Source organism: Limulus polyphemus, unplaced genomic scaffold, assembly GCF_000517525.1.
Source record: "Limulus polyphemus unplaced genomic scaffold, Limulus_polyphemus-2.1.2 Scaffold107, whole genome shotgun sequence".
In the NCBI taxonomy this organism is placed as follows: domain Eukaryota; kingdom Metazoa; phylum Arthropoda; class Merostomata; order Xiphosura; family Limulidae; genus Limulus; species Limulus polyphemus.
This window is the reverse complement of record NW_013665717.1, coordinates 819,812-827,742: the sequence shown is the minus strand read 5'-3', so window position 1 is coordinate 827,742 and position 7,931 is coordinate 819,812.

Genomic DNA, 7,931 nt, shown 5'->3' with positions numbered 1-7,931 from the left:
GCCCAAGAGTTGGAGGTGGGTTGTAATGACTAGTTGCCTTCCCTCTAGTCTTACACTGCTAAATTAGGGACGGCTAGCATAGATAGCCTTCTTATAGCTTTGCGCGAAATTCAAAAACATATCCTGTATATCGAAATCGTTAATACCACATCCAAACTTTCAGAATAAAGTGCATGCAGTAATATGAAAAGGTAGAGTCCCTCAATAACTTCGTCTAGTTTCACGTATTTCCATAATGATAATCTATTACATCAGTTATCATTCCTGAACTTACTATAATGGGCTTAGCGTGTATGTCAGTATCTATATATGTAACCCAAACTCCTGCGCCATCTATCGAATGGCACCACACACACAAAAATCCATTAAAAAAAATTCACACTTTGGGTATTAAAGATTCAGACAATTAAATAAATGTGCAATAACCATTTCTTTATAAAAGAACACCATTTTAAATAAAAGTACTCTCCTCACAATAAGAACACGACTTTCACTAGGACTGTACGTGAGGGTCTGATTATGTCTTTATTGGTGTAATTTTTAAATGTAATACTGAGATACTGGAGTTCTTAAAAAACTTTTTTTTTTGCAATAAACGGTACCATTTGTAATATATAAAACATTACAGTTTATATCAGTAAATTTTATGAACATTTTGAGCTCTGTACATTGAATCATTTTGATGCATTGAGTTGCGTATGACCGTTTTTTTGTTTGTTTGTAATTAAGCACTAAGCTACACAATGGGCTATCTGTGATTTGCCCACCACGGGTATCGAAACTCGGATTCTAGCGTTGTAAGTCCGCAGACATATCGCTGTGCCACTGGGGGCTGCGTATGACTAACTAGCACAATACGATCATTTTTTCCCGTGCAGTACTTCCCTCCCCCCCGAAAAAAGATTTTTTATTAGAAAATGTTCAAGTTTTCTGAATCATTTTTTCAATGAGGTATGAGTAGTACGATTAGTAATTACGAGCACAAACAGACTCTCGTAAGGCGGCATTTCTACTAATTTACGTAATACCACCATAAAATTATATGCCTGTATTGTAATAGAGTAAGAACGACTCTCATGTTAGACAAAAATATATCATATTATATCTTCTTTTTTTTTTTAATATGAGCAACCTCCAAGTAGGCAGAGAGTGCTTGAAAGTGTCGATGCACTTACATAAATTGATTTGTGTTTGTCATTACACCACAAGAATAAACTTTATAATCAAACAATTGTCATTCAAAATTAATGTAAAAGAACATACGCGGTTTGGTAAATATACTTAGATACTTGAAACAAGATACGTCTTTAACATCTGTCTAGAACAACAACATTTATGCTTGTTTTATGCATGTGCTATTCTACCTGTTGTACCAGGACAGGCTTGTTTGAAAGGCTTCTACGGATTATAAATTTTGTCTTCGCCAATATGAAAACCACTAATTCCTATACAGAGGATTAATCGCACTTTATTTGGATGATTTTTGAAATGTGGTGCTCTGTCACACCAGATTCCAGCCGTGGCGCCACGGGCGACACATTTAAGCATATATATATTTAGTTGATTCATAGCAAATTTCAGAATTTTCAACAGTGCCATGCAACCATAGATGAATTTATAACTATATATATATATATATATATAAAGCCTTTCTGAAGAGAAATATCCGTACATCGACATTATTGTACGGTGTGAAGCCAAATAACACAACATTTTGAAGACGAGACCCTTCAATGGAAACCAAAAACTCGCATAGCAGAGTGTTTAGGAAAGCAACGGGTTCCAAAACCGCACAATCTACAATAACGTATTTATCCGCAAAGTAAAGGTTATGGTTATGATGAGGATAACCTGTCAAAAAGAAGCATTAAAATGAAGCTGGGCATATCTCCTGGCACCGTTAATAAAATCACAAAACAGTTATACGAGCCATATGTTCTCAGGCTTCCAGGTACTCAAACTCAAACCCAGTGACTTTTTTACGAGAAAAATTCTCCAATACACTGGAGTCACGGCAACTTTACTGAACTGCATATCTGTCAAGTTTCCTGGTGCAGCCCCAACGGACGTTTGGTGCATTTGCTTTGCACGAAGTCTGAGAAGCAGAAATTCACGTACAATGGAGTTGATCAAGTGTTATGATACACACAATGTTATTCCTCAGCAATCCATTATAATATATTTTAACTACTTACTGCACTTGGATGCTGACTTCGAATAAAATGTTTGGTAAAAATTAAGAAACATTTAATTGATTGCCACTAGATTTTTATTCGTAGCCTCAAATCTGAAAAAAAATAAACCAGTAAAGCTTTTATCAACAAAACGGAATACGGTCATTTCCATGCAATATCTCTGTAATGTTAAATGTTGAAGTTCGAAGGTATATTGGTATCTTTGATACAACGCTATCTCAGTTATCATTAAATAATCATCATACTCTGTTGCTCATTGACCATTAAATAAAACTAAAGAATAACACATATATAATAGAACTTGATCTTATAGATGACCAAATACAATAAATTTCACTGTAAGTCTCGGAATTTAATTTTCCTAGACGTTAGCATTACCAAAGGATTGGAATGGTGATGGCGTTTTCTTCAGAACTATAAGATGTAGAGTAGTTTCTACTTATCTGTTTTAAATAAAAGTTTAGAGACAAACACACTATCACGATTCTAATACTTGACGATATAATTGGTAATACACTAGTATATTTATTAACATATTCAATTGTCATTTGCTGTAGTTATCAATAGAGGGAGTAATAAGATTGCTATGCAACACTGAAACTGTATTTTAATTAAATGGTATATTTCTTTCTAAAATTGTTCAAAACGAAGTCTAAAGATGAAAACATTTTTTGGCGTTTGTTTTAGCCCAAAACTGAGTAATAGGTTATCTGCGCTCTGTCCACTGAGGGAAATCGAACAACGGATTTTTGCGTTGTAAGTCCCTAAACTTACCGTTGACCTAACGGGGGACAATTGAAAACAAATATATGACCAGATACTGTTTACACAACTACTTAAATTGAAAATTAAATCATGATTCATATATAATACTTGATTATGTGTAACTCAATAAAAGCCCACCCCTTGTACTTTAGAGGGGCTTATAACGATAACAATCGTGTTTCAAAAGCGCACTGTGCAGCTTTGAGCATAACAGCAACCAAATCATTCATAAATCTTTATTATTGTTTAGGTTCCTCAACACATTCATCTATTTGTCTGGCTATCCCTAAAAACAACTAAACCATTCTTTTTATTATGATTATTCAAATGTAAATACCTTTAGGCCTAGAAGTTTATAATAATTTTCATCTTCCTTATGTACAAAGTAATTTACAGTTTACAGTCTAACTTTTCTATGGATTCAATGTTTTGTACTTTATCTATAAGCATCATTTTGAATACAGTCTTTACGCTGCCTAGCTCAACCCTATTAATGTTCTGCTGGTACTTATATAGGCTAACACGTTCACTACCACTCTTTAAGTACTTCACACAATGTTGGTTTGATACATTATTTAAACAATCTGAAGTTGATTTCTTTCTTTACGCTATTACTTGATTCTAGATAATTTATTATTGCAAAATAATGGATTTTGAGCCTGAGGAACTCATTTAAATACTTAACAAAAGTATGTGCTTGTATCAGGGATTTTCTCTTACTTCTTGTACAATAACATCTTAATGAAAGCAACTTTCAGTGAAACTTCTTATATGCTGAGAACCAATCACAATACCATTTCAGGAGAGAGCTCTACCATGTTAAATTAATTAACTAAAACGAATTTCCATTTTTATATTTATGAAAAACATAAAAATGTTTTAGTGGTGTAATTATCAATCATTCTTGTCGTGATCGAAGCCGAAACTCCTTGTGTTACTCACGCCACATTGTGTTATAAATACATGCTATAGTTGTATTCACTTTGTTCACGATACACAGTCTCGATCGTTCTTGGCTCTAAAAGCATTTAATAAGCATTTAATTTAAGCATTTAATATTTGTTTAAGGTCATTGAATATTCAACAACTGCTTTAGATAAATATTTATCTGAAAATACACCTTTTTTATAATTAAAAGATGCATTTATAGAAAAAAATTCCAATCTTTGTCATCGTTTCGTTAGTATATTCTGTTGTGTAGTTTGTTCTGCAAAATCCCCCTCAGTCAAAATTAAAACGTTCAAAGCACTTGAACCTCCTCTGTAATCTTTACAGTTACAAAAGTTTATATAAACATTAATCCACGAACAATTAGCTTGCACTTATAAGAACTTAAAAGTGTAATATTAGGTGTTACCTTTAATTATATATTATTACGTTATATGGTATATAATGCCCAAGCAGTAGAAGTTTGCTTACTTAATTGGTAGTGGGTGTAATATTAAATAACAAAAATAATGCTAATAGTTTCAATCACACCACTTTTTACGACCCAATACGAGTTTCCACTTTGAACAGCAGTGGCGTCGCTACATAAAGGCACGGGAAGCTAGAGCTCCATCCAGAAATTTGGAAGTTTACTCTATATTGAAATTTATAATTAGATTCACCTCAGTAATTATCAAAAGTGAAATATCTCATGAAAATTACCTGGTCCTATCGATTTGAAATTATACCGATATTTCTACCGACACTACTGTAAAAGAGTGCATAATAGTTTTATTCTATTATTTGTTGTTTTTTTTTTCACATCGATGTCGATCGGGTATTTCACATCAATACCAGAAGAGTCCGTCAGGCTGGCTAGGTTACAACATACAAAATGTTGGTGTTTTATTCGCTGTTACCGCGATTATATCTATATTCCTATGGATATCCCGATTTACTGCAGAATTCAATTTAAAAATTCAAAATTATGGAATTTTATGGGTGACTGTAATTTTCAAATCTCGCAAAAAAAAATATGATTTAACATAAATTATATTATTAGTTACAGTCTTTCAGTTTCCTGGCTACTTTATGTCATTTTGATTTACTACCTTACAACCTATTATGTTTGAAACCTTACTACTGTTAGATGTCATTCGCCAACATTAATCATGACACTAACAGGGAAAAAAACGTATCGAACCTATTGTAAGCTTTACATTAGTTTAAAGTGAAAAAAGGACGTTCCTAAAAAGTACTGAAAATGTTTTGTATGTTTGTTTCGAATATACTCGCAAAGTTACATAAGTCTTCCTTAACTTTGAAATAAAAGACTAAAGGCAGATAGCCAGTAGCATCCACCGCTAACTCTTGAGCTACTCTAATCTAACATTTTCATTGCCTCAAAGTGCAGAGCGCGATTTTGTGGCAAGGAGACGTTAGCCATGGAACTTCGGATTCACAACCAAAAAAGTATTCCTTTTTAACACTGAATTTAGATGGGTAAGGTCTAAGATTACATCATTTGTATAATTCTTGAGTTAAAATCCATTCATCAAGTTGATATTTTTCAACCAGTGACTTAATTGTTAATATTTAATAACACAAAAACAGTTTATTCAGAGCATAACGTATCTCATAATTTGAAGAGAAAAGATTTCAAAAAAAATCAGTTTTCACTAACAAGACTGCTTTCGAATGTATGCAACTTAATTTATTGGACAAATATTAATTGAATAATTTTCTTAATAGTTTTCAAATCTCAATTTACAGTTACTGAAGCAATATAGAAAAATATGCTTCAATAGTTTTTAAGTATATTGAGTCATTTAGGTTAGTACTCAGTCTATGTGCTAAACTAACAACGCAAAATAGTTTTCATAATAGAATGTATATATATAGTAAAAATGAGCAAGTAATGGGAGAAGTCTTATATATATTAAATAATTTAAACAGTATTACTATTAAAACTAAATAATGTTATATAATTAACTGTGATTTCTTTTCCCTTGATAAAGTGCCAGTTTTATTATATTTATATCATAACTACACGAGGGATATCTGCGCTAGCCGTCTCTAATTTAGCAGTAAAATACTATAGAGAAGGCAGCTAGTCATCACCACCCACCGCCAACTCTTGGGCTACTCTTTTACCAACGAATAGTGGGATTGATCGTAACATTACAATACCCCACGGCTGAAAGGGCGAGCATGTTTGGTGGGACGAGAATTCGAACCCGGACCCTTAGATTGTGTGTCAAACACCCTAACCACCTGGTCATGCCGGGCCAAGCTGCAGGGAGGTTTACAAGACAATTTTAAAATTCATTCAACTTAATATGATTTTTTATTCCAGTTACATGAAACAATTTTGGCATCCCTAATGATATACCTTACGACTTTGTTTTATAATATTACATCGATAGATATACGATATCTGTGGAAACGAAACCTTAACATCTTATTCCAACATCAGCATGAAATACTTACAGCTTTACATGATAGGTATACGATGTTTGTGGAGAATAAAGATACTTTACTGTCTTATAACAATATCAACACGCAGTTGGTTACATCTTTACATTATATATATGCAATATTTGTACAGAAAATAATAATCTATCTTAGGACGACAATAATGAACTCTAGATTTTTTTTGATTGAGTGAGCCCCGAAGAAGTCGTAAAGAATCAAGTTCGACAAAATAAGTTCTGATTTATCTCGAGAAAATGGTCGTTTTTCTTTTATTTGTTCTCACTGTTGTTGTATAGCTGTTATTTAGTGGCATTGTTTAAATGCTAAATAATATCTAGTTAATCGTTAAAGGTCACACTATTACATAAACAAAATTTATAATATGTTCATAAAAGTGCAAAAGAAGACCGAGTTAAAGATAACAGTCCAACTGCTTTTTTATTCAGAGCTTATAAGGGAAACGTAGAGAAAACCTATGCTATTATAAACCCGCAAATAACCATAACGAATTATTATAGACATGAACAATGATTTAAATATATATAATAAGTTTCATAATTAAAAAAAAAGTTGCTAATGATTGTATCAAACCTCCGACTCGTTTTGTTGTAGGCTTTGACTCTCAATTTTGATATTTCCCCAGTGGCTCAGCAGGAATTCCGTGGGCTTATAACGCTAAACACCGGTTTGAGATACCGCGGTGGGCACAGCACAAACAGCTCATTCTGTAGCTTTGTGCTAATGGTACACAAAAAAAAAAACAAATAATTTAGAAGGAGATTCGTGTCACGTAATGGGCATGTGAAATGTTTTTTGAGAGTTTACGAAACGATTTCAGAGGTATTAAGAGCGAGTAGACCTGCTTAGTGTTATTTTGATTTCTATGTTGCTAGTCGGTTTGTCTGTTAATTAGTTTTTGTGGTTATCGAACTTGGGATTCAACTAAAGATACGAGATGTACCCTACAGACTAGCGAATTTAACAAGTAGCTGCTTTGCGTTATCATTAAATAGTTTAGATTTTGAATTCTTGTTTCACGAATCATCCAAAAGAACTCACCCCCAGCAACAGAATCCATGACAACAATTTAATTTCAGTTTAATTAATATTCGTAATTTAGGTTTGTTACAAACCCTACAATTTTAGACCCAATTTTGTTTTTATTGATAATAAAAGCATTTGATAACTCAAGATGATAGTGGTATAAAACAGGGTCGTCACACACAAATATATAAAAGTTAGATAAGTCATGAGATAAACATAATTTATAGTGTTTCCTAACAAAACATGTAAGGTATACTTGTCATTAAGCGCTGAAGTTACACAATGAAGAGACTTCAAATATTTTAACGTTTATTTGGTTTTACTTTGTGATGTATTAATATAACATAACATGTATCATTTAAATTATTTGATGTGGTTAACAATATTCATCTTTTAGTTGAAAGAAAGATGTTAAATCTACTTGTTTCTTCTATTATGTCCTACATATTTAAATAGTTGCTAATACAGGGTTGTGTATGTTTCACTAAAACGATTTTGAATACACAAGTCACATGACAACCAAAG